General features: G+C 46.1%; 1 long non-coding RNA gene across 1 annotated transcript in view; it reads right to left on the reverse strand.

Annotated features, from left to right (window-relative positions):
* Nucleotides 1–8,654: 8,654 nt before the first annotated feature.
* LOC116965825 overlaps nt 8,655–27,414 on the reverse strand; it is a 45,736-nt gene continuing 26,976 nt past the window's right edge. Inside the window, exons 2-3 of the long non-coding RNA XR_004409691.2 lie at nt 27,142–27,306; nt 8,655–9,140 (exon numbers count right to left, since the gene is read on the reverse strand). This is a non-coding gene — a long non-coding RNA (uncharacterized LOC116965825). The remainder of the gene's footprint in view (nt 9,141–27,141; nt 27,307–27,414) is intronic.

Genomic DNA, 27,414 nt, shown 5'->3' on the forward strand with positions numbered 1-27,414 from the left:
GCTCTCTGTATAACATATGAATAAGCCTTTAAAATTGTATATTCTGCCCTGCAGCATTTGTCTCATATTTTGATCCTGATTTTTCTCCGCTGAAATGCTTGCTGGTCTATTCAAGTGCCTTGATGGCTTACACGCTTCTAATTTAGGGTTCATTTGGGACTTACCAGTTCTATGCTCGTTTGGTAACAGTTCGTTCACTTACTAACACATTCTGAAGCCATGGATTATAATGGATTTCTGAAATTGTTAAAGATAGTGACAAAAGATTTTTTCACATTTCATAATGTGTAGATGTAGCAGTTTATACTTCTGAAGGAGATCTTAATCACCATTTTAATTTTCTTTTTGAAATAAAAAAATGTTATCTATCTTTAGAAGTGAAGACAGGGTTCAGGGGTAATTTTGAGAGGAGGGTATAATAAAACACTTTAATTAATTAAAATAAAAACTCACATTGGGTAGAAAAAAACGTGTCAATACAATACTCCAAAATTAGTGGAGAATTGATGCCTGCCACAGAGCAGGAGGTTGAAACGCAGTGGTTTAAAATAATGCCTCTTATTTTCAGTAAATCATCTAATATGTTGCCTTCGTGAAATCTTTCATGAGCACTTTGAGTTCCCAGCAAACCTTAAAGGCCAAGAAGGAGCACCGGGGAGGCCGGGAGGGGAGCTCTGCCAGCCCCAGAGCCGCGGCAGAGCCCTGCGCACGGGGCTGCGGTGGTCAGTGCCGCTCTGTGGGGACCCTGGGTCTCCAGCTCTGGCAACGAGCAGATCCCGATAGATTAAAGTAAATGGCAAACCTCCTGTTGACTTTGAGCGAGAAAAATATCCCATCTTTTCCTCTGCAGGGTGAGTAATAATTAAAAGAAACATATGGGTTTTCAGCTGATGTACAGCCACATAAGGATTATCAGTGGTATCTTTCTCCCTGTCCGTGTCCCTGCCCCACAGATCGATTTGCTTATCCAACGGCATCGAAAGTCAGAAAAAAAAAAAAGGCGCCATGCTTCTATTGTGTGCTTACAACTGCGGCGCTACCTTTTTCTTTTCTCAGAAAGAAAACGCAGACCGCCCTGCAATTAGCAGCAAAACCATGAATACTTTCTTCGTTAACCACAAATGGTTCTTTTCGCGACGAGCGGGCTCACATATGTTCTAAATATGTTCAGTTTCATTAGGCGGCGAAGCGCTGTGGATCTGCTATTTTATTCAGGAAGGCAAACAAGAGCTGCATATGTGCAACATAAGTTGAGGGGAATGGGAAAAACTCGAGGCACTTGCAGAGTACCCAAGATGCTCGGACGTGCTGATTTAATGCAGGATTGCTCACAGCTCATTTCTGGCAGCCTTGTCGCTAGCAGAGATGGGCGTGCTCGGGCTGGTGATGCTCCTGCCCTCTGCCAGCCTGAAAGTCCCTCAGAAAAGTGGATTTGTGTGCTGCAGGTGACTTGCTTTGACAGGGCGGTTGGCTGACTTGCCGGGGTTTGTCTCTGCTGCCCAGCAGCTGCCCCTTGTGCCGAGGGGCCAACTGGTCCCCAAAAATCAGTGACCCTTTCTGTGTAAGCTTTACAGGAGGCAGCTGCAGCGGGATGTGGCGTTGATTCCCGTGGGGTGAGGGGTGAAGCCGCCCCAAGTCCGAGCCCCCCCCGCACTGGGGTACAGCTGGACCTCAGGTGCCCCGGCAGTCCACAGGCTGAGATGGCTGGGGGCTCCCCCAGATTTTCTCCCATTTGGAGAAAATTTGGAGAAATGTCTCCCAAATTTTTCCAATTGCAGTTTTTAGAGATTTCCTGCTTATTGCTTGCATGTTTCTCTAGTTAGCTGGTCAAAATTTTTCAGGTATTGGAAATGCATGTTTTTTTAATAACTCAGAAGCACGCACAGTCACTTTTTCTCATTTTCTCCAAACCATTTTGGACACTGGAGGCAAAGCAGCACAGCAAGCTGTGTGTGAGCAACCCCCCAGCACCCCCCGCCCAGCACAGCTGCCCACCGGATGGGTGCACGGCCTCTAAACCAAACTTTCAATATCACCACTTTTCTTCTTCAGGCTGGATCCCACCCCCCCACATCACTTAAACACCTGCAGTTTGTGCGGTTGAAGAAGCTGGTAGAAACCATTCTTCAGACCTCGGTGTCCAATTTTCGTGTCTCTCCTGAAAGCGTGACGGACTGATTTTAATCCATGCAGGAAGTTTATACAGCGTAGAAAATAAAGATTTGTGTAAATCGCATTTTTTATGTAAACACATACAGTGTTAGAAATATTCACACCCCTAAGTGTTTCCCATCACGTGTGGGTTATGAAATATGTTTTCCGTGTCTTACACTTGGTCCTTCTGATGCGCTTTCTCCGCCAGAAGTGACTCGGGAGGAGGCTGGCCGTGCCTGCGGGCAGGGCGGCGCTCTGAGCGGTTTTAAGGGAGCGCAGCGTGTCCCTCCCGGGAGCGGGCGGTACCGCGGCGCTGAGCCAATGTCAAGGGGGAAGAGATCTCCTACGAAATCGTGACCCGTGAGAGGTGTCTGAGGTGGGGCTGCAGCCAGGCAGAGCGACATTCCTCAGAAATAAAGACGGCAAAATATAAATAAACAGAGAACAGATCTCAGAGGGCTCCAGGAAAGGAGTTGTAAGGAATTAATCTATTATTATTTGCTGATGGTATAAGAGGTGTGTTTTAAATGCCTGATTTGTGGCAGAGAAGCAGCTGTAATGCACCAAATCAAATAAACTAGTGAGAGCTGCCTTTGTAGGAACAACCAGCGATCAATAAGCATCCCAATATCTGCTGCGGCAGCTCGATTCATTTTTCTTCCCCCTAAACCCAGGCATTATATTAATAACGTCTTTAGCTGTGCATGGCTTGCTCCGTAATCTTTGTGCAGTGCTGCCAAGTGATCTTCACCTCGGCACACCCCACGCCTGCTGCCAGGAGCTCAGGAAGCATGGAGTTAAATAAGTTTGCCTTTTCCTCCATCCGAACAATTGGAATCAGCAGTTTGCATTATTTTAAAAATGAATGCTCAGAATCAGCAATTTTCTTTTTCCTTTTTTTTTTTTTTTTTTTTTAAAGATCTTGAGGGTTTTTTTTATTTAAAGTGGAAAACTACATTAAGTGCAAGGCACTCAACAAAGAAACAGTCATAAAGCCTAAGTATTCTTAGAGTTATAAAATATGTCCGTGGTGGCAATTCTACTGCCAACAATGAAGTTTTAAGCATTAATATGCCTTCATTGCAGTTTTAATGCCTTAATATTGACTCTATAGCTCTTTTGGGTAATTTTGCTTTCTCTGGTACTTGAAAGGTGATGATGTCAGCGTTCTTCGTACTGATTCATATGCAGGTTGATGAAGCTGAGTTATTTATTGAGTTCCATTATATTTTCTATAAACATTAGTTCTCAATAAACAGAGACATTTAGCCGAGGGTTTATTTATTAAATAGGTACTGTACAGATGGTTTTGCCACACATGATGTGCTGCAGAGGATATTACTCAGGAATAATCAGCTGTGTTATAGCTTGGCTAAATTAATAAGATGATAATGATGAAATTGATGCTTTTGAGCTAGGCTTGGTAAATGGTTTTTGCATAAACAAACTGATAAATTTGAGAAGCAATTACTTGCTTGTCAAAGATAAAAACACAACAGGGCCCATTTATAGTTAGGTCCTATTTATTTTTAAAGATTGTACCAGATTTTATGTTTAATACGCTGCAATTAAAAAATAATACTTAAATGAAGAATAATAAAAAACTAACTTTCTGAGCTCTCCTTCAAATTTGAAGATGCAGCATTGCTTGGCTAGACATCAAGTAAACTTTTTCAAGGCTTTCACTACATCTAGAAAAAATATAATTGTTTTATGAAAGATGCTGTCTGGAGTTGTGCAACGCAGACTCTGGCAGCACTTTCTGTAGCAGTATTTGCTCTAAAATCAAGCTGGATTTCATATAGAGAAACACAGTCTCCAATTCCCTATTTAATGTGGGTTTTGCTGCAGTGATCACGCAAGTGAACAAAACACACGTGTGCTCCCCACACACACCAACTTCATGTAGCTCTCCGATAAAATAATGAATTGTGTGTGTGTATCTGTGTGTATGATGTATGTATGTGTAAAGAATTGTGTATATATATGCGTGTACATATATATACACAACAAAGACTATCGCTTGACTTGTCTACCAACGAAACGTGTGTGTGTTATGTGGTTTTACATACCAGCCAGAGTAGCTTATTCATGTTTATTTAGAATACGTTTATTTAGAAAAAACAAATAGATGAGTGATGTGTGGCCCCGCTGGAGAAGGACCTCGTGAGCTTCTGACACTGTGTTCTCAGAGTGATAGCAGTGCTTTAGTGACCATGGTCGGTGGGTTTCCATCTGAGGGTTTGAAGGCACCTCGTGAACATGCATTTAGCTTTGTGATGCTCCTGAGAGGTAGGTGTTACCACACAGCTCGCCGCCATCTCCTCGGCAAGAACAGGCAGCTCCTGTGTACACCAAGGTGACAGTGATGCTCCTAACGATTAATTTTACATTCTTGTGAGCTGAAGGGCGAGCTTAAGGCCTTCAATTAGCTCATCTTTTCCTTGGAAATCTCCATGCCCCAAGGGCACCCGTGTCTTCTATGTATAAATATTCCTGAGGGACTGTCCTAAGTGGATTATACCTGAAAAGAGGTATTGTATGGCCAAATGGAGCAAGCTGCATAGGCACATCCTAACTTACAAGCATGTATTTTCCACCCTGACACAAAAGGCTCTTACTCATAGCCTTAAAGAGAGCTTTTGCTTAAGTACTTTGCTCCATAAGGACCTAAAGCCAGTAGAGATGCGTGGGAGGAGCCCAGAGCTGGGTGGCAGCCCTGCAGCGGCACGTGCTGGCACGGCCACGGGCAGGAGATCCTGCCTGCCCAGGAGGACTTCCCACCTGGAAGGCACTGTCAGGAGGTTTTGCCAAGAGAGTAGGAGAGGAGCCCTTCCCCTTGCTATTTAAAATGTCCCGCCTTGAACAAAACAGATTTGAAATAGTCCTCCTTGTCTGCAACATTTTAGTAGGAAATATGGTACTGGAGTATTATTGTAACGTATTCTATAGCTTTATGTTAGCGAGTCCTTCATATGTTTTTCTTGCAGCCGTTCAAAAAGAATTTAAGGTCTTACACTGACCTGAAACTCAGTAGAGCTGAGCAGGAAAGTCATGCTCTCAGACACGATGCCAACAATGACTATGCTAAAGGAAGAATCATAAAGTGTCACAACATCAGCAATATATAAAAAATACTCTGCAACCAGACAGTTTTTGCTGTCATCTTTTAGTTCAGGCTGACTACCTGAATTATAACTATTAATTATAATAAAATGAAACAAGGTCATGGGGTTAGCCTTAAAAGCCTTAAATGAAGTTTTCTAGAGTGCTTGTATCAAAGGTATGGACTGCATTTGATGAGTTTTACGTTGGACTCCAGGCTGTAGGGAGATACGTGGAGAGAAGCTGTGGTCTTCTGCTGGTTTCACCAGGCAGGCAGAGCTGTTAAGGTACCTCAGGCAGAGCTTGGCTACATATTTAGTGATCAGTTTTAGCATGTGAATAGTCCCCTTGACTCTTTCCATAGAAAACAGGGGGGAGCGGAGCCATCGCCCGCCAGAGTGGGCTGGGAGCAGCGTGGCTCCCTGCCGCAAACCAAACATGCAAACCAAGGTGGCAGCCACAGCCTCGGCCGTGCCCAGCTCCTGCCACCCCACGGGGAGACAAGCCCCCTTGAATGCTGCCGAGGGGCACGGGCGTACCCCGGACGGGAGGAAGGGCAGAAGCTATCGCTTCCCAGTAAACATCCCCGCGTGCCTGAACCCAAACCTGCCACATCGTCCCCTTACAGTCCCGTCATGTAAATGGCTGCGCTTGCAAGGTACAGGGGAGTAGGTTTGCATTCACAAAAAATACTATTTATGTCATTATAACTATTTATAGGCCTTCACAGACATCTGTAAAACGTGCTTGATGGTCTGCGGGGAGATTTGAAATGATGTGACTTTGTGAAAATCCAAAAATATGGTGCAGATCACCCTGTGCAGCTGGGACAGGGACTTCCCTGCACTGCCCCTCCAGGAATGGATTTAACTCAGACATCAGTGTGACTTGACATCCCTGCTGCTGAACTGAAACGTTTTTAGCAAGAAGGCATTGAGTAGGGAAAGGCAAAGCCATTCCCATGCTGTGGCGCCGCACACACTTACCCAGGCTGGGGGGCAGTGTGAAAGGGAGCTGATGCCTTTCGGGTGGATGGCATGGGGGTGTCTTAAAAGTGGGACTTGGCGAAAGATGTGGGTGAGACCTTTCTTGGAAAAAAAAGAGTCTTTGTATTCTTTTGGGTATTGCCATGTTTCTTGTGCTGAGAAGGAAACAAAGATGAGAAAAGTCAAAGTCAAATCAGTGCTTTCAAAATAAAACTGGTTTTTAAATATTCTGGGGAAATTCATGTAACAAACTATAAGGTAGGGTTTGTTTTGTTTTGTTTTAAAAGTGCCATGTCCAAAGAAAATATTTACTTTTTAATAAAACAAGATTGGTGTCAGTGAAGGTTTTCTCCTCCTGCACAACTTTATGGTACCCAAAGATGGTTGATCAATGAAAACTGAGACATCATTTTCTCAGAACACCGTTGAAGTTTTTTCGTGCTTTAGACAAGGTCAGCACTGAACTTTGTTTTCGGTAGAAAAATCAGATCCAAGCTGCTGTCGCAAAAAAAAATTGGTTTTTTTGTGGCGCAGCACTGTGCTTGGCCAGTGCCCGTCGGGCACCACGGCCATGCTGGCAGCACTTTCTTGCGCGTTTCTCGCCAGGCTGCGAGGAGCAACCGAGCCACTTCGGCATCCCTTCCTGTAACTCTTAAGTCTGCCTTAAAACCCAGCGTACAGCAGCGCTTTAAAATAGAATCATTCATTATTAATTAGGTCACAATAAAAAAATCCTATGGATGCATTTGTGACGCTAAATGAGCCGATCCCAAATAATGTGATTGTAATGAATTCCACAGGAATAAATAATGACTGGGCCATTAGCATAAAGTGCCAGCCACAGCTCTGTGCTGCCCGCCGGCGCCCGCCCGCCTGGCACTGCTTCCAAACCCACCCAGCCAGCCGCCGGCCCAGACGTGGGGGTCCCTGGCCACAGCCTGGCGTGGGGGTGGCGGGGCCCGTCCCACCACGGGGGGATGCTGCGAGGGGGCAGGGTACTTCAGTGGCTGCTGCCAGGGCTTGCAGTGGCATCAGCCCCAGGACAGCCCCCTCAGAGCCCCTTTGCAGGCAAGGAGCAGGATAACATGGAAGTATGCAGGAAGATATTTTTGCACCTCTTGCTCTAATATATAGTCAGAGCGTTTGTTCCGTGTCTTGCATGTGAAATTACTTAGAAAATTGGTCTGACCAGAAGTTAAGTTCAGCGTGCGTTTAAGGCAGAGGCCATCCCTCTGCACGTATTTGCCCTTTTCGTCATGGAACAATTATCTGCCCGTTTAGGAAATGCAAAATTTGTTGCTATTTTAATAGACGCACTTAACCATAAAAAAAAAAAAATATCAGACCGCTTCTGATTGTAGTGTGCTTAAAAACCTCTGAGAGGAAAACATCATTTGTAACCCCCCTCCTCCTACCCAGAGCATCGCCCCGGGTGTTTCCGGGCAGCAGCGCCAACCCGCAGCGGCGCGGAGCGGCACAGCACCGGCGGCGACGGCTCAGCCACCTGGGCGAGCGGAGGGCCGAGGCGGCGGGGAAGGCAGACGGGATGGGACTGGAGGGAGAGAGGTGCAGGGAAGGAAAGAGCGGGTGGTGGGTCATTGGGAGAGCAAGCTGTTTTCCCCCGCAAGTCGCGCAGCCGGTGCTGGGGCAGAGCGGTGCGGCCAACGCAGCAGCAGGGAAGGGACCAGGGGCAATGGGGCCACCGGCCCCGGGGCAGAGCCCTCCGTCGGCCTCACAGGCACCCTGGCAAATGAAATAAATAGGTAGAACAGGTAGCGGGGACGGCAGTGGGACCTGTTTTGTCAGCATCCCCTTCCCTCCCAGCAGCCAAGCAGACAGGCGCGTCAGGTGCCTGTGCCCCTCTTATGTCTGCTGTTAAAAAACCCAGCCAGGGAATGTCATTAGAAACAGCCACACCATCTGCCTTTTCCTCCCCTCCCCTTTAAATAAGGAAACACCTTGTCAAACACATCCCACTAAATATCCCTAACACCCTCCCGCGCGCTTCGCGCTCGGCGGTTCCCGGGATCGTGCACCATCTGGACCCTCGCGCTGCGTCTCGGCGGCGAGGCCCTGGCTCGGACCCCGCCCTGCGCCCCACAGCCACCGGTGGGTCTGTCTGTGCCAAGGCCACTGAGTTAAGTAAAAGCAATGAGTTCGCAGGGGAACACCAAAAAAAAAAAACAAAACAAAAACCAAAAAACAACAACAACAAAAAAAAAAAACAACCAAACAAAAAAAAACAGTCCGGCAACTCCGCTTCATACTGCTAAACCTAGAAAATTAACCAAGGATGGACCTTAAACACAGACATTTATTAACATGTAAATGGACTGAGTCAGCAATTAGTCAACAGTCAGCATAATTGAATAGACTATAGTAATTAAGTTGCCATTTAATTATCCCCATTTCATTTAAGGTAAATATTTACTACAATCATGGAGTTTCCATTGTCTTTCACATGGGAAACCAGTATCCTTGCAGAGGGTCTGAGTCAAAGTTGCTCAAGAACTTTAAAAAGGCAGGTTGCTGCCTTCTGTCCTCGCGCTGCCGGTCCCCGATGCCGTGGGTGAGCGTGGCCGAGGAGCATCGCCCGGGGTGCCGTGCGTGGGACGGGCTCTGCGGGACCCCGGGGTCAGAGCCCCCAGGCCCTGAGCCGCGCAAGGTGGTAGCTGCGGGCGGTCTGGGGCTCGCCCCGGCTCAGCTCCCTCCCTCCCTCCCACGCCCCTGCAAACCCAGGCAGCATCTCAGGCACACACGTGTGCGCACACGCACGCACACTCACACCCCCCTGCTCACTGACCGTGCAGATGAGTCTTTGTTCTTGGTGATTACTGTGCAGACAACACTCTCACCCGGCTGCGCCGAGACACTGCGTATGAACCAAGCGATGTGCTGATAAGTGAAATAGCATGGAGAAGAGCCTTAGGAGATAGAAGAACATTATTTTAAATTATCTTGAACATAAAAAACATAGTGAGGATTTGGCAACCTTGCAGCAAAAACCTCAAAACCAGTTATTCCTTTTAAATAAAAACAAAAATGAGAAACAGTAACTATTAGAAATCCCACCTGGTGCTTTCTCTGTGTTAATGATGCTTCTTAAATTGCATGTGGATAAATGGTAATTTTGTCTCACACCATTAAAAACTAATGGAACCCTTGATGATAAGAAATGCCATAGCTAGCTTGTTGGAAAACGTTTAATTAATAAAGTAATAAAATTATTGTAAACTAGTGCAGTTTCACAGAGGATTCAATGGGATATAAAACAGATAAAACATCCTTGAGAGTTGGTACAAGAAATAAACGCTCCTCTATAAAAAGCAGCACTATAAAGTTAAGCTGGTCTGTGTTATACTGAGTTAAGACAAGCTACAGTGATAGTAAAGGTATTTGGATGAGCCTTTCACGGGAAGCGGTGGGAGAACCCCGTGAGTGCGGGCGGGTGGGTTTTTGCAGGAGCAGGGAGCCAGCGCACCGTCCCCTGCGCTGGTGTGGGGCTCGAGGTGGCTGCTGACGGGAGCTGCAGCCCTGGGAGCCCACGGGACTATTTTGGTGGCGTCACTGCTGTTATGGGCCTGTCCCAGAGCTCCCAGTCAGTGAGACAACCTCCACTAGCCCGAGCGGGTTTGGGGGTGAGGCACCACCCAACCCTGCTGCTACCGCCACTTTGCTGCCTCAGTTCAGGGGAACGAGCTCGGTGTGCGCGCGTGGCATCTTGGCTGCTCCACGGGTGAAAAAGGGCTGGAGAAGGGCAAGCGTGAGGAAAAACACGCCGGCAGTGAAGGCTGGGTACTGCTCCTCATCCTGCTGCTGACCCCAGTCTCTGCTTCATGTCCTCCCGGGGACGTTTCCTTGCAACCTCTGGGGATGAGTCTCCTGTAACTGGGAGACTGCACCGCGGCTTTCCACGTTGCACGAGCTGTGCCAGGTACCACTGGTATGTGCGGCTTGTTCTGTACCCACAGCTGGCATGCTAACGCTTGCGGTCGTTAGCTTCCTCTGGCTTGAGTGTAACCATGGGGTGGTCAGACCGGGACATAGAAGTCCGCTCCCCTCACTGAGTCACCGCGTTGCTGTGCCCACTGATGCAACAACAACTTCTGGTTAGTGTTTGCACCGCCGTTTACTTCGACTTTGAGTGCCTATAGTTCCTTCTGCAGTGCCTACCTTGATCCTTAGTTAGAAGCCATCCTGCTTGATCTCTAGTTTTAAAATAAAGTGGGGGTTTGTGTTTTGGGGTTTTTTTTGTTTTGGTTTTTTTTTTTTTTTTTAAGCACACCAGCAGAAATAAAACTGCTGACAATAACAGTTGCCCAGCTCCCCGGGTGCGACAGCACACCATGGGGCTCCTTGCTCGCTTTGCCCTCGGCGCATGGACAGACTGGCAATGCGAGACCTTTTCCCCACCCAAAACACAGTCCACCTCTGGGAAAAATACCGTGGTTTCCTTTTGTAGGCAGATTTATTTCTGAGGTAGCCTCAAAAATGCGGCACAGAGAAAAGCCTGCCGCTCTTTAGTGAGGCAGTGTGAAAATGTTTATGGGGCTTCATAATTCAGTCCCACTGGCAATACCAGCAGTGACTTTTTTATCTCCTTGGTGTGTGAGAAATGAAAACATGAGTGGGAGTTCAGTACGGCCAAGGCTGGGATATTTGTTCCCTGGCAAACTGTGGTTGCTCTTGATTTAGCCACAGTTTTCTCAGCTGATGTTTTGCAAAGCCAGCAGAAGACTCAGCTCTCAAGGCTCTGAGAGGGAACACAGGGCTGGCAGCCGCCCCTGCGCTCACCGGCAGAGTCGGGCCGAGCCGCCTCCTTTCCAGAGATGTTGCTGGTCCCAGGACTGCACGGCTGCGGGGGCAGTTTGGGGACAGAGATTTAATCTTTTATTTTTCCCATATGTTGTAAGTATGTCATAAGACGACGACAAAATAATACAAGTTGGTGGCTGCTTGAAACTTTTTTTTTTTTTAGCAGCTGTGTTTTTAGAATATTATAATTAACCATCCTTTTGCCTTAATCACTTTAAGATTTCTAAAATAACTAGGAGCTTACTGTACCTTCCCTCGACATGAAGCTTCCCCATGTGGGAACCATGACTTTATTTTCAGTAAGGGAGGACAGAAGAAGCAGGGCAGAGCTAGAAACACACAGGTTTATCAGTAGAAATTACATCATAAATTACTGAAATTCCTGTAATAATTTAACTTACAGCCATTGTACTACAAGCAGGAAAAGAGGTGACACTGTATTTAATCTGCATGATGGCTTGAGTCACTTCACCCGGGATCATTTTTGCAAAAATTTAAATAAAGTAAACACGGTATTTGTCAGGAAAAAGAAGGTGAACGGCGAGTAAAGGGAAGAATATTTGTCGGCTTGCCAGGGAGAACCGTGATTAAAAGCTGACTGTTAATATGAAGCATGTAGGTGACAGGGCTGTCTCACCACGCGGTGCCGGCACCTGGCTCAGGTAAAAGCAGGGGGCTTTAGCTCAACAACACACTCCTGTCTGTCAATGTTAGGGTGTTGTGTTTTTTTTGTTTTTTTTTTTTTAAATAACATGTTTTCTTTTGGCAGATGGGAACAAGCCTTGAAGAATACATTTTTTGGAGGCAGACAAATTGGCTGCCTGGAAATATATGTATTTAGGAACCTGTCGGGTAGCTGTGAGAGTCAGCACCACCCCAGCTGAGCTGGCCGGCACCGCTCCACATCTCGCCCGCTCCCACCTCCCCGTGGATCCCCCAAATCCCCGGCCAGCCACTGCCGGGATGGAGCAAAAATGACAACTCCAATACAAGCTTTGCTCTGGATATTGCTGATATTGCTTTGTGCCTGCCTTATAAAACTTTCCCGTTGGCTATTTCTCCAGCCAGGGGATTTTACCCAGATGAATGTGCTTGCCTTCCTCTCACCAGCTGCCAAAATCCAACTTATCTGTAAGTGGAAATAACACTGTGGGCCCCGGTCGATCGGGGCCGCAATGCTCTTTACGAGAGGAGGTGAAATAAAACTGTTCCCCGTGTTAACAGCTGCGAGAGCCGACGTGCTGAGAGGTTAAGTGATTTGCTGGGTGTGAAGGAGGATGGTGCCTGGCTCTCGGGAGCCCCGTTCCTGTGGGGGGGGGGTGGGGGGTGGTATGGGGTAGGTGGGAAGCCCTGGGGGGGGAGGACCATGGACCCCAGGCATTGCCCCCAGCCCCCCATCACCTCCCCAGCCCCCCAAGGGCAGCTGGCGGGGGGAACCACCTGCAATGTGCCTACCCCCAGACTGGGAGTAAGCAAAATTTCACCAGCAAAAAAATACGTTCTTCAAAAATCCCCCCCAAATTAGGTACTGAAAGGGGGTGTTGGGTTTTGTGAGCCAGTGTCAGAAATAGGTGGCAGCTGGAAAGATTTTTGAACACCTCGGCAGCACCTAAATGTTGGTGGTAAGAGAAGGAAGAGGTATCTTAAGCCAAAATCCAGATGCCTGGAAGCCCACATCAGGGCACGTGCCCAGCACAGCTTCTTGTCTGCCTCAGGACATGTAGGCCTGTTTGCTTAGCCAAGAGAAACGGGCACCTTTTAAGAGCAGGTCAGGATGCCCAAATCAGAGCCTAAGTGTCTATATAGTCCTTCAGTATAGGCGGTGTAGCATATGTTAATACAGCAGAATAGTTCATTTCTAGAAATGTAATATTTATTGCTGCTTTAATAGAGGAATGTGCTAGACATGAAGTGGATGTATATATGCAGGTAGGTAATAAAAAAGGTACGGTAAAAGGCACGCTCAAAAATAGGCAGCGTTGTTCCCCGGCTTTGTAGGGTCGGTAAAACTGGTAGCAGCTCCCTAGCAGTGGCTTCATCTCCACGCTCGCAGTGTGTGTTCTTAACACCTTCCTTCGCTGCAAAACTGAAGTATTTAACCCAAAACATACAAACAAATCTGTTATTCTCCTCCTCTATTAACCTTCCGAGTCCTCTGAAATCTCACGTGAGGAGAAAGCTCTTCCCTTTTCCTTTGTCTATGCAAAGAAGTTTAAACTTTACATACAAATAGATAACGTGCATACGTGTAAACCTACCCATGTCATCAGACACATGCAGCGCACTCTTTCTCCTTCTCTATAAATATATATACACATATGTATATCCACAGATATACAGGCATGTGTGCGTATTTGTGTGTACAAAGGGAGAGAAAAAGACTCTTAGAAAATGAAAGACAAATGTTAGAGAACGATATTCCCAAGCCCTCAAATCCCTAATCATGAGTTTGATGCAATATTTGCCCTAATGGGAAATGATAACTGGCACTATTCCAAAGCAAACCTCGAAGAAAGGAGCAATAAAAAAGGAAAATGCTAGCTTGGCAGTTAAAGAAAGAGGAGCCGAAGCGAGAACTGCTGTCGGAGATAATAAAGAATTAACCACAAACCCCTTTTCTATTAAGCACAAAAAAGGATATTAAAATAACATGCCCCCTCCCTAAATGTTTCCAGGCTTGTGTCATGCTTTTCTGCGCAGCTTCCCCGGGACGTTCTGAGCCACAGGGCTGCAGCCCGTGCAGCCCGCCTCCCCAGCCTCCCCTCTCGTGCGAGGAATGCTGCTCCACTCCAACGCACAGCAACTCACTCGCAAGCGCACTCCTATTTTTTTATTTTTTTTTTTTCAGCTTACACATTATGTTCCAAATTTTGCCCTTCCCAAAGAGAGGAAATGCGGTCGCAGCCCGTGGCCATGTGGACCTGCAGGATCGGGCTGTGACAGAGCAGTCCTGAGGGGCTCCCTCTTCCCTCCTCTCCCCTTGGGAGCCCACGCACTGCAAAGCCTGCTGTACAATGCAGCTTTGCTGTGTTATCCGTATCGGCCGTAGGCACAATGACATCCATTAAGCGTACAGTGAGTCTTAATGCTCTGTTTTCTGGTTACAGAAACAAACACCAGTGCTTTCACCTTCACATCCTTACTATGATTTTTACACTCAGGACATTTTCTCACTCTAAAAATTATATGTGATAAATTACACAAAAGGTGCCACGGATCTAGGGAAAAAAAATGCTGCAAAAAAAACCTGAATCAACGGCTGCTAGATATAGGAGAGAAGAAAATAGAAGGGAGGGCTATGAGTCAGGAGGCACCCAGTATTCCCATCGGGAGGCTGCTGGGACATCCCGTAACGTTACCGATTGCTGGAGACGCTGCAGTCTGCTGAGGTCTGGCTGCCAGGAGACGTGGGGCTGGCTCCCAGTGCACGTGTGCCTCAGCACCCGGGATGCCCCCCTGCAGTGCTCCACAGCCAGGGACACACCGGAGGGCCCCGAATCACCACCATTTCCGTCCGGTCTCATGATGTAGAAGGTTTCAGCAACCGCTTCTGCCCATTTTGCAACTACCCAAACCATTTTAAGTGCAAGATGCAACATAAACATCCCTTAAAATTTCCACCTTAACTAAATAGCTGATTTTACCATGGTGATTTTAAATTTGCAAAAGAAGAGGTACTCGGTGCACTACAGACCCAACAGGCTGAAGTTACCCCTTTCTATCAAGTCAAAGAAATCATCAATAATCTTCTATTTCAAAGCCATTATGACCTAACTTTGATTCATTAGCACATAGGGAAGCATTAATCACACAGAGTAATGAAATGTAACAACTCCTCTGGTACTTTCTTATTATCTGGGTCTTTAAAATGCAGTTTGACAAGAGCTAGACTGTAGCAGCTCTAACAGGATTTTTGTAGAGCCAGTGCTCGCTTGTGCACTAGGAGTGCCCCAAACCCCAAGTGACACATGCCAAAAAGAAGAAGATGCAGTAAGGAATTACTAAGAGTTTATCACAAATGTTAAATGAAGTACATCTGTCAGTAAGAGCTTATTTAAAAAAACCCAATGTGGATATTGCATTGATCTTAGCCACTAAGAGGGTAAAGCTTAAAAAAGAAAAAAAAAAAAAAAAAAAGCCCACCTGTACAAGACATTTTTTAAACCTAAACATCTCTTTTAGACTTTTAAAACTCTGTGAAGGAGATACAATCCACAACTCGGGAAGCTACTAACGCAATCAATCTTTCAGAGACAAAAATCAAAAATTCCTCCTGAGCTATGTCAGAGCAGAAAAGCAGAGCTAAACATCAGCTGCTTTTATCTGAGTGCCCAAATTTCAAAATACTTTTGACCAGAATTATAACAACTATTACATGGTTTAAAAGCCGTTCGTTTGTCTGCCAGTACAAGTCTAGATAATTTCTAAGATGAGCTTAAAAAATAAAAAAGATCAATAAAAGTGTAGGTGAAGAGGTTTAAAAAAATAACTACTGGAAATAGTGAGCCAAGATCTTCAGAACAACTTGTCTCTGCCTGAGGTACAGGCAGACTGGTTTCTAGATCAGTCACCTACAACTGTGGTGTCATGAAGTGGAAAAATACCACTGAGAGTCATTTTTAGCAAAGAACACCAACAGCTCCTCTCACATTCGCATCCAGTGAAACTCCATTCCGGTTAGATTCATTGCCAAATTGTAAATTCTTATTTGATTTATCAATCACAATTTTATATTGTTAATTCATATGTTCATTAGACAAATCTGTCCCTCCAAGGTAATCACTTAAGGTACTGCTGGCATGTGAACATGCACAAATGGATAATTCTTAATGACCTTCCAAGCTGACATATTTTTGGCATCAGTTTTATGTATCCTAATTTCAAGCTGCCTCTCTGGTGTTATTGTAGGGCTGACTTCACTCAAGAAAGAGGACTTGCAATTGGAGGTTGCTAGTAAGATTGTTCCCATCAGATATCAGCAGAACGAGGAACAATTAACATTATCTCCTTGGATGAAACGCCCATGTTTCCAGCTGGGGAGGTTGGTAAGTAGCCTTCTATTTCAGCAGCCTTGGAGGAGAAAACATTCACATCATACAATCTGACCAGTTTTGTGACTTTTTTCGGTATTTCACAGTAAATAATTATCAGCTTGCAGATGTCTGATGAAAAAAAAAAAAAAAAAAAAAAAGTAAATATGGGTCATCCAGGCTACTGTTCTGCTGGCTGGTCCATACTTTTCCCTCCTCAAGGCCAGACCAGTATCACAGATCTCCTACTGCAGGTTAACGTGGTGCAGGTGAGCCACAGACCAAGGCACATATGGCACAGCCACCTCCTGCAGACGTCCAGCGGAGGAGCTCGCGCTCTTTAGACCTGTAGAAGGAGCCGCCCCTGGCTGTGGTGCCAGGTTTGCAGCACTACAGATGGATTAGGTCAACCACCAGAAAACACAGGAATGTTTTCCATCTGCTCAATGTGATAGCTGGGATTTGCCCAGCTGAATGACCGTTATTCACAGTGATAGCCAAACTCCACGAGACCAGCTCTCTCCATGCAGGCATTATCCCCACTGGGGCTGTGTGGGGTCTCCATCCACAGCCTCGCACCATTACTGTGGCTCAGCCAGTGCCATGAGAAGAGGGAAAAAAGGCAGTGTCCTAAACACGAGGTTTCCAAGGCTGCCAGTGTTTCCACAGTGCTTCCCAGAGCAGATCTGGGCAAGGAAAGAGCAACTTCTGCCATTTCCCAGAGGCTACAAGAGACAGGAGGAAGAAATGTGGGGGAAAAGCTGGGGTAGACACAATGCCGCCGTCCACTGTGGTTTGGCAACTGGCTTTTATGAGTTGAGCAGCAGGCTGGGAGGGGACTGAGATGGGACGGGAGAGAAAAGCGCCAGGAAAGAGTCTTTCTCCAGCTGCTGCCCAGCGTGCCCAGCCCGGCCCCTCAGGAGGGAGCTGGTGGGGCGCGGGGCAGTGGGGCGCAGAAGGCGTGCGTGCGGCATGCCTCCCCTGTGCACAGCGGGCTGCTGGCAGCACCCAACTGCCTCCCAAAAGTTGAAGAAAAGAGTTTGCATCCCTTCCTCAAAAGCACAGCTCGGGTTGCAAATCCAAATGTATGGACAAAATGTAAATGCATTGTGACAAGCTGTACGGAGAATCAAAACAAGGAACAAGGAGCGTATGTTTCTTTTAGAGAAATGTCCTTTATCTCGCAGGCAGAACGAAGCGTGTGGCATTCAAGTTAAGATTTTTACACACTTTCATGAAATACTAAAGAGAAACAAAAAAAAAAAAAAAGAAAAGAAAAGAAAAAAAAGGAAAAAAAAAAAAAAAAACAACAAGAAAATAACCCAAGTCCGTGTCACTTCTCAGCTAGTTTGGTTATTGCTGCTCCTGAGTACTGTAACATATGCACTTTCCCTTTTGAAAATGTATCAAAGTTGTTATTTTGGGGGTGGGATAAACTCTTACCCATGCATATCTTATGTTTCAAAGCCAAGAATGCTTAAGAACCTGCTCTGGATCCGCACATCAGATGCATAAGTGATTAGTGACAAGTGACACAGAAACAGAGAATGTGCTGTGTTACGATGAATAATAAACGCGCAATTTATGCAGGCAGAGCGAGCGGGGAGATGGCATCCTGCACTTTTTCCGTATAAATAATGTGAATCTCTCAGCAATGGAGCCAGGCCGACCGGGGAGTTTCTCCAGCCCGCCAGCCGCGCGAGCCGGCGGGGAGCAAAGCGGGGACGGGCGAGGGGTCGCCCACGAACAGGGCTGCTTCTGCTTCCCTGTGGGTCATTACAGAACAAGCTGATGGCAAGGAATTGCCTCTAAACTAGAATCAACACAGGAAAAAGATGCACAGGGGTCAAAATTTTTCACCCTCTGGGAGAAAGGAGCTTTCAGATAAATGAAAAAAAGTCACTGAAAAATGTGTGTATCATTTTCTCCTTCCTGGGTTTCTGGAGAACATCACTACAGCGTCCGGTGTAACAAAATTGCCTTGCAATAAGGATTGATGGCACCTATCTGAAAAAAGCAAAAAATAATTCATTTTTGAAAGAAGAAACTCACTTTTTAGATGAAGCTTCTCCAGAAAAGTTGAGTGCATGCCCCTGGGAGGCTGGCAGGGCTGAGGAGACCTGGCAGCAGTGCTGTACCTGGTGGGCACCTTGCTACGCTTGCATTTTCCATTAGCAAAACCCCACATAACCCCTCAAAACACCCAAATGCCAAAGCCAGGCAGACATTCGTCCTGAGCCCAGCTCTTGTGTTTCTCCCCTTACGTGTGCCCGCCACGCACAGATGCCAGCGCTGTGGGGCGACGCACACACGCCCGCCCTCTGCCCCGCACTTGGGTTGGCCGTGGGGGCTCCTGCAACACCCCCACTTTGCTGCTGCCTTATCCCCTGCCCCTTACTGCCCTCCCACAAATGAGCCATCCTCCGGGGAAAAGAGAAAGGAGATTTTTTTCTTTGAATTAAAAAAATATCCCAAATGCACCTGCTACTTAACTCTGCACATCTTTTCCTGGCTGTCCTGGCCTGCCAACTCCGAGCAAGCTTTTCTCTCTCATTTTTACACTCTCTCTACACTTCCAGAAATGTACGCACTTGGATAAAAGTAGAACTGAGAGGGGAAAATGCATATTCTGTTAAATAAAAAAAAAAGTTGAAAAAAGTGTCTAAAAGATGGATGCGTAAAGAATTCATACCCATACTTTAACTCTGGGTTTGAGTTATATAAACCGAACTGTGGTAATTACCAAGCTCCTCCAGATTAATAAACAATTACCATAGTAACTACACCATCCTATGAAACCTATGCTCATGAATTTTTAAAGCATAAATGGAAATACACGCCACTTGAAAAAGTCTCCTATTTATTTTGTTCCTGGAAGACAAGGGCGACAGATCCATTAAAGGATGTCGCCAAGTTATTTCTTCCTCTGCTGGTTCCTGCAGCCACACTTCGGACAAGTGCCATATATTATGCACTACCTAGGAAAGTCCATTACGCAGCGCGGGGCCGTGGGCTGGTGAGCAGCAGGGCAGGGCTAGCCTCCCACCCCGCCACGCTCTCACACCTCCTTTCCCCGCAGGGTTTTAGGTGACGTGACGCACCTTTTATTTGCTAAAATTTAAGGGGCTAGTCAGGAGACCAAGTTGTCTCCATTTGCCCAACAGGCTCTTCTTACGTTTTTTTATGGATAACATGTGAGAAAAGCTTTCAGGTCGATGTTGCACGACCACACGTGGGAAAGGCATCTCTGTCAAATACCCGGTAAGCAAACTACCATGAGACGATGCACACATCCAAATCTAGCCTTCCGTGGCGCAGCGTGATTGAGCTTTATTTCCAGCTTACCCACCAGCATCCCACCAGGCTGACCCTACTGCAGGGCACACCACAGCCGGTTTCCGTGAGTGGAAAAATCCAGCGTGAGCTGCGCTCACACCAGCGCCTAGCAGCCGGGGCCGTGCTGGGCCCCACGCTCCTCCTGCCAAAACGTGCCAAAAACATGCCCTCACTTCACCAGTGACTAAACGCAATATATGAGATGCACCCAAGGTCATTAAAAAAAAAAAAAAAAAGAAAAAGGCTTTTGCTTCCACCAGTGTCAACTCTTGTATTTTACTATCATAGACAAAAATTTGGTTTGAAAGCTTGCACCCTTATTTCAGAGCTTAAACGCAGCTGAGCCTGGCTTTCCTGCACTTCACAATTTGTTTGTAACATGCAAAAAGAAACATATCGAAATGCCATTATATATCAACCTGTTGATAATTCTGACAGGAAAGTTGAAAAGCAGCACTGAGTTAAAAAATACTGTTCGGCATTTGCAGTAATAGTCTAAAACATGAGGTGAGACCTCAACGCTTCAAGTTTGAGCCGCTTACTTTTGATAATTTTGATGAGCTGAAATAATATCCCCCCTTTTGCAAGAAAGTATTTCTTCAGACACTCTGAGAGTTATGAAAGCCATTAAATCCTTGTGGATTGAAGGTAGAAAAATAAATTGTATGTATTTTAGACTTTGAATGATCTTCCTATAGCAATTTTCAGGGAAAAAACCTATGAAGAATTCTGCAATTTTAATCTCCTCAGTAGCTTCCCATTACTAAACAAGCAGAACGCCACAGTACAAATGTGGATGTTACATGTCATCTTGATCTGCTGCTTTTTTCTTTCATTAAAGCTTTAATGCAGCAATTATGGCTACGTTGCCCTATAAAAAAAGGAAAAGGCAGTTTACTTTAAAAAGTGAAATTGCATAGCCTACTATTTAATTATACACAAATGTAAATGGCCTATTTTTCCATAACTGGTTATTACAGCACTGTTTTACTTTCTGAGTTTTCACAATCTCTAAAACCTACAACGCTTCCTGCTATATAATTGTTTTGCTACATTATTGTTTTCATCTTATTTTTTCTTTTAATGCGAGTGCAGCGGGATAAATCTTGGTTTTAAGCCAGCCAGTACTTCATCTACTTAAGCTTTTATAGATGAAGATTGCTGTAATTATCAGAATACCCGCTTATTTCTGAAGTATTATCTTGGCAACCTGCTGGCATTTACAACCAATTAACAAGCTTTGCCCATTAGTTGCATAAGGGGTATCACAGAGTAAAGCCATTGTGTGCTAATTTTCTATTTTAGATAATCAGTTTGGCCATCCAAAATGGAAAGGGGAAGAAAAGAAAGGTTTGACACCCAGTGGCAGACATGTAAAAATGACTACATGCCTCCCAGAGACAAAGGTATCCAGCGCCTGCATGATTGCTTCACTGTCGTCACCACTGGGTTTTAAGTATTTATTCCCTTTGTCTCTTTTGGAAGAGAAAATAGAAAGTACAGCTTCGGAAAAGTAATCATGTCCTCTTTTTATTTTTTAAACAGACTGGCTTCTCCCTCTGTCCTCTCGGGCTTGTAATTTCACCAAATTGTACAAGTGTTAAACACTATTTCAAAAAAAAAAAAAAAAAAAAAAGAAGAGAAAGCGAGGGAAAGAAAGCAACCTGGCCGCCGGTAGAAATCACAGCTTTCCTCTCTTAATCACGGGGCCGGGGCCGAGCAGAGCCCTCGCGCCGAGGCAGCCCCCTCGCTCGCCTGGCCGGCACGGCGCTTGGCTAACGCCATGTGCCGGGCGGGGGTTAACCAGGCGCCGCCACCAGCCGAGGGGCTCCCAGCTGCCCACCAGCCCCAGCCCCCCCTCCCTGCCTGCCCTGGAGGCTTCGGGGCTGGCGCCTGATGCTGGCTGGGGCCGTAATGCTGGGCACTGCCGCCTGGGCAGAAGGGAATAAAAAACCGGAGAGTTTGGGGGATTTTTTTTAAGCGTTAAGCTTTGGCTAAGACACCGTTTGCTTTCCCCGTTGTGCGGTGCAGAGCAGGGAAGCTGCATCGCCCCGTGGGTGCCCTGGGCGGGAGCATGCTCCTGCCTGCGGCCGCAGCGCTGCGTCCTCACAGCATCCCCCAAAGTGCCCTGCCCCACCAGGCTCTTCTCCAGAGCTGCCCCGTGAGCACCCCAGCCCTGCTTTGCTGCCCTGTTCACACAGCCTTCAGCCATGTCCTGCCTCCAGCCCAGGCACCGTACCGCAAAGCCGGCACAACGGGGACGTGGGCACAGGCCGCTCCAGCACCCCAAACCAGCTCTGCTCTGCCCCCCACCCCATCCCTGCTGCCCAGCCGGCACCAGGCTCCGTCTCCCCTGATCTCCGCCAGCTTGGCCCTTCCCCACATCTCCGTCCCACCCTGCCCACAGCAGCCGGGACCGCAGGGGCCCCCCCGGCGCCCAGGCTTGTCCCGCGCCACGTGGCAACCGGCAAAACGGGGCTCTGGTCCGGCCCACGGAGCACCAAGGTAAACAACGACGACGGAATGATTATGCTGCAGGCAGCAGGGCTTGCCCGTTTAATTGTATATAAAATTAGATGTTAGACCTGGTATAGATGCCTGCGTTTTGTAATAAGGGTAGAAACTAATCAGTTTAAAGACGAGCGCAGTCCTTAAAGCATGGCTAGATCCCATTTACTCCATTGAACAGAACGGGTGGATGGTTCCTGTTGTAAAATGGTTTTATAAAATGTAGTGAACTGTACAATGACGTGTTTTATTTGCCTCCTGTGGTTTAGATTCATATTTTGCTTTAGCATAAGTTAAACAAAATTAAGACTATGATTATGCTAAGAGGATGCAGCCAGTAAAGACAGAAAATGTTGAATTCCTCGAAGTCATAAAGAATTATCAACTGTGCAATTAGTAAAGACTGAACATATACACTGAAGTCTATTGAGTCATAAATGAATGAGAAAAATGTTGTGCTTAGCAATTTGGTGTGTATATTTCTCTTAATTATTTTAAATTAATTGCTATTGGCTACAATCATTAGAAAAGTCAAGATTTAAGTAAGGTACGGCATAACCCTCCTCCTATAAAATGAATCTAGTTATATAGCCAAACCCTTTTTTTAATTATTTAGGCTACTGAAAAGGAAGAAGAAGGAAGGGTCGACGAGCAGAGCGCTGGGAGTGGCTCTGAGCTCCTTGCAGCCTGTCTCCTGCAATGCTGCCCCAGGTTTGAGCACCCTAAAGCCCCTCCACTGCCCACAGGGAGCACAGATCCCCCAGGCAGCCCCCTCTCCCGCAGCACAAGAGCTCACAGATGTCCCCTTTTCAGGCACCCCTGGACAGTTTCCCCCCTCAGACCTGGCCTGCCTGCATGGCTGTGAGCAGCCCCTGCAGCGGGGCAGCATGCCGTCAGCTCCTGCACCACCATCTGTATGACATTTCTCCTCTGCATGGTCACGAGAAGATTATTGTTGAAATGCAAGGGGGGGGAAAAAAAAAAAAAAGTTTTCTGATGTTTTATAAATTAAAAGTTTCTATTTTCTGTCCTGACATGTGATTTGGAGATCACTTGTAGTCGCGTTTCATTTCCTTTTCAGAATAAAGATGGTTAACCGTAAGGCAGATATCAGAAGGTATGCCCTTTTTCCCAGGTTTCCATTTTCCTAACAAGAAAAAAAGGAAGCCTATATTTTAGGGGAGTTTCTTTCAAAGTCTCAGGTGAAAAAGCACTTATTTACCCTGTCCTAATTAAGTCATTCCCAGCCAAGATTAGTGTGTCCCAATAGCCTTACCAAGAAGATGACAGATGTCAAAGGCAACTGGAAAATAGGTGAGCAGAGAAACTACTGGGGAAATTAAACACTAGCCAAAAAAATCCCCATTATGTGTTCTGCATCTGCAAGGGAGGAGACACGTTCCTCCAGGACTCTAATCTCTATCACTAATATTATTATTAAATATTTACATATCACCCTAAGTTTGCATGACACTTTACAGAGATAAAAGATGCTCTCTTTGCACTGAAGATCTTACAGCCTACGTCAGACGAAGAAAGCAAAGTTAGCAGAAAGAAGACACGATAAAGATTAAGAAACTGATCTAATGCTGGTGACCCAAAAGCATTTTTAAATTGTAATGGAGCATGGGACTAGGGCTGTGGGAAGCTAGTAGCCTCAGGGCCCATTTTGCTTTTAGTAGCCAGTCAACCAGCTTCCAAACTCACAGTGGTCATGTGGACCTATTTCCCCACAGCTTTGACCCAAACAAATAAATAATGGCATCCTGTAACCCCTAGGAAAACACTTTTTTTACTCTGACTTGTCTAAGGAAAAGAGAAGTTGGGCTGCCACAGTTCAGCCATGAGTTTTCCCAGGCTGCACAAGTGGGAGAAAGACCACTACTTCACCACTGAGGTGAAAATAGAAATAAGAGTTGCTCGGTCCTTCACCTTGCGTTTCCTCGATTCTGCTTAGTTCCCCCACATCATTTTCATTTCTAACAGCAGAACTAGAGCGCCCTGATGAACTCAGCCTTCCCTGTCAGACACACATGGCCAGGGTGGCTCTGGCCTTCAGCGGTGGGGTGAAGCGCCACAGCAGCAGGAAAACAAAGGAGTGAAGGTGGAGAAATGGGGATGCTCTGCGCAAATCTACCTGCCTGGGGCGTGGGGCAGCCTCCTGTCCAGCAAAGTGCAGGCAACGCACCCCTGCAGGAAAGATGCTAAAAGCCCCTCTTGTGGAGGATAACATTCTTTCTATAAAGTCTGTAAAATAATTTAACCTATTTTCACCTAGGCATTGTTAACATGTCAGGTAGCCAAGCCAAGCCCAGTGCTAAGCTGCCACATGAGAACACCCCTCTGCTGCCTTTTCCCCAGGGGCGCGGGGGGAATCCGGCATGCCCAGCGGGACCCAAGCCCGCCCCACAGCTTCTCACCATGTGGTGCCACAGGACCCGTCCCCAAATCCCCCGGGGCTGTGGAGGTGGCAGCAGAAAGAGCAAGGCCACCGGGCTTGGGGACAGCAAGAGGGAGATGAAGAGGGGAGGTGCCAGCACCTCCACTGGAAGAGGTCTGGGTGCCCCAGCTCAGGGGGCAAAGACCCCTTCTGGGTCCCCACCACCCACCTATTATTTTACTTCACAAACTTGGTGATCGAGAAAAAGAGTATTTCTGGTTTTTAAATTTTTAGAAGTAATCCTAGCCTAATTAATGAGGATGAGCGCTTTCCCCAGGTTTCCTAGAAGAGATAACATTTGTAGATGGACCTGAGCCACCGTGCAGAGAGAAGCAGCAGCACTCAACCTGAGACAACAACGGGCAGGACATGCAGGGCAGATGAAGTGCAGCCTGTGGCATATGGCAACATATATATCTGCAGACACAGGCATGCACGAGTGTACACACACACATACATAAGCACTCGTATATATACGCACATAGACATACACACACTCCTAGCAATTCAGTTAGACTAATTTGCTCCGGCTATTCCACTATTTTACTGCAGTCCTTGTATAGTACTTAAAGAATCAGGTTAAGCATTCTGCATTAGATACACAAACAATGCTTCTTTACCTCCACATGGGTGTTGTGAGACTTTAATTAATGTTTATAAAGTGCTTTCAGATCCCCAGAAGAAAGGCACTATAGAAGTGTGAAGTCTGATTATTTCACAGCATACAAAAGTAGAGGTGAAAAGAAATATTCTCCTCCTTACACATAAAACTACTGATCTCAACTCCTGCATTTAAAAAACCAAGATATTAAGAAAGAAAAGAATTCTGACCATGAACCTACTTCAGGCTTCTCCTTTGCCTTTTTCATCTGATTTCTGGTTGAGTGAAATAATAAACTATTGTATTGCTGTAAACTCTTTGTAAGTAGATTTGACTAAGACAACAGAGTTCAGTGCCAGCAGCTACTCTGATCATTCTTTTAAATGGAAATTTACCGTCTGCTGCATCACATGGAAAAAATATAGAACTATTTTTCACAGCTTGTTCACTGAACAGATTATTGGAGGGAAGAAAAAATAAAAAGGCTTCATTTTCTACAGTTCCCAAATCTCAGTGTAGAAAGTCTTGGCAATTTCCTTTTGAGAGGAGACAGATTTCACTTTCACATTGATTTAACAATGAGAAGTGCGTCCAAAATGAGGGCCTGATTCTGAACATTTAAATGGTTAGCCGTGGTTGATTCAATAGCTTATCTATGGGAGCAAAATTACTCACATCCATAAGCCTATGCAGGATCTGGTCCTAATATAGAACCAGTTCTTGATGTCATAAAATCTTTTTTAACAGCATCTTATGTTACATTTAATTTATTTCACATGGCCTCATAAAATAAGATAAAAGCTTGTAAGTCTAAAAGTCATATAAAAAGGATGGGAAAAAAAAAAAAAGTCCTACAATGTATTCGTGTTTATTAAGTATTATCTTCATGCAACTTATAGAGTTTTAACTCCAGAATTTCCAAATCCTTTCTAATCCTAATAGCAGTCAGCAAGAGCTGCCAGTGCGTAATATAAACAGATTACAACACACACACTTTTTGGAGAAGAAAGTCCTTCCCAGAGCTCCCTCACAGACAGGTCCTCCCTTTCAGCTCATGCTGGCAGCACAGAGCCTTCCAAAGGCGCCTTGCAAGCTCACCCCTCGCCCGGGCAGGGCACGGGCAGGCGATACCCCGCCCCGCCTGGCACCCAGGCAGCACAGCTGTGTGGTCTAACCCCCAAATTTAGCCCAGGAAGCTCCAGGGCGACAGGCACAAGGAACACCGGCTTGCATCAAACATGGTTTAATCTGACAGAGGCCTAAAGAGTGCACAAGCAACTCTGCAGCTCACCTATTCTTAAATATAGAGAAAGGCTCCAAACAGAAAAGTCCGTCGCAGAAAACCGTCTTCGGAGCCAAAGAAGGCCTCACCCTTCTTTAAATGGAGGTCACGGAGTGCCTCCTCTCCACCACTGAAAGTGTGCTTTCTGCTTAGGTGCCAGGAGGGGAAGCAAAGGACCAGAGCCACGTAGCCCAGGATTTAGGATGAGCTCACCTGCAGCCGGCAGGACGTGGCCAGGAGGTCCCAAGAGGCATGCATGGTAGCCTCTGGGTTGTGAGAAGGAAAGTAGGTCTGTGGGTGTAGCTTGGCACCCACAAATTCCCCAGGGAAAAGGGGCTCCTTTTCCAACCTTGGCAGGATGACATTTCTAGATGTCGGGAGGTAAGTGGATTCAGGAACGCAAGTCAGGTGGCGAATCTTGGTCTGCTTTTCGGGGTCCCAAAGGGGTGTGTGCATCTGGGCACTGGGGTACTCCTCCAAGGTTGATGGTGGGGCAACCAAATGCCAAATGGGGCAACTTCCCATTCACAGTGCTGGTCTTTTACTTGTGCAGTGTATAATAGAAATCATTACAAAAGTGCCTTCAGCATCTCAGAGCATGTCAGTGACTTCAGAGGGCTACTGGTATGATTACTTGTTTGCCAACAAGAAAATTAATTTGTAAAAATAATAATAATAATTAAAAAAAAATAGTGCTCTGGTTCTAGTGCCCAGGAGCGGGCATCATAACAAGCTAAGGGAATGTTACATTTAAAAGAAAAAAAGACAAACAAACAAAAAAAAGCCCAACCCCAAAACAAAAAAACAGTTGCCCTTTTTTTCAGCTAGCATTTCTTTAGTTTATTAATGATAACCATTACCATAAGAAAATGATGAGGTCTTACCTGATGCTGCTGTTAGTAAAACGGTTTCACTACCAGAAGGCCATCACCGACCGGCACTGTTTTAGGAACCAGCAGCAGACCCATCGCCTTGCCTCCAGGAAGCACAAGCCAGAGGTAAACCCAGGGGTAATGCAGTAAGCAAACACTGCACTTCCAACCCCAGCCCTGGAAAAGAAAAGTTACTTTCGATGAAGTAAAAGGATTCCTGAGGACAAATTTCAGTAAAGATAAACTTTAACCACAATCTGACACGACAGTCAATAAATAGCTTCA

The sequence above is a fragment of the Tyto alba genome, unplaced genomic scaffold (genome assembly GCF_018691265.1).
Source record: "Tyto alba isolate M040663 unplaced genomic scaffold, T.alba_DEE_v4.0 Super-Scaffold_7, whole genome shotgun sequence".
Lineage (NCBI taxonomy): Eukaryota > Metazoa > Chordata > Aves > Strigiformes > Tytonidae > Tyto > Tyto alba.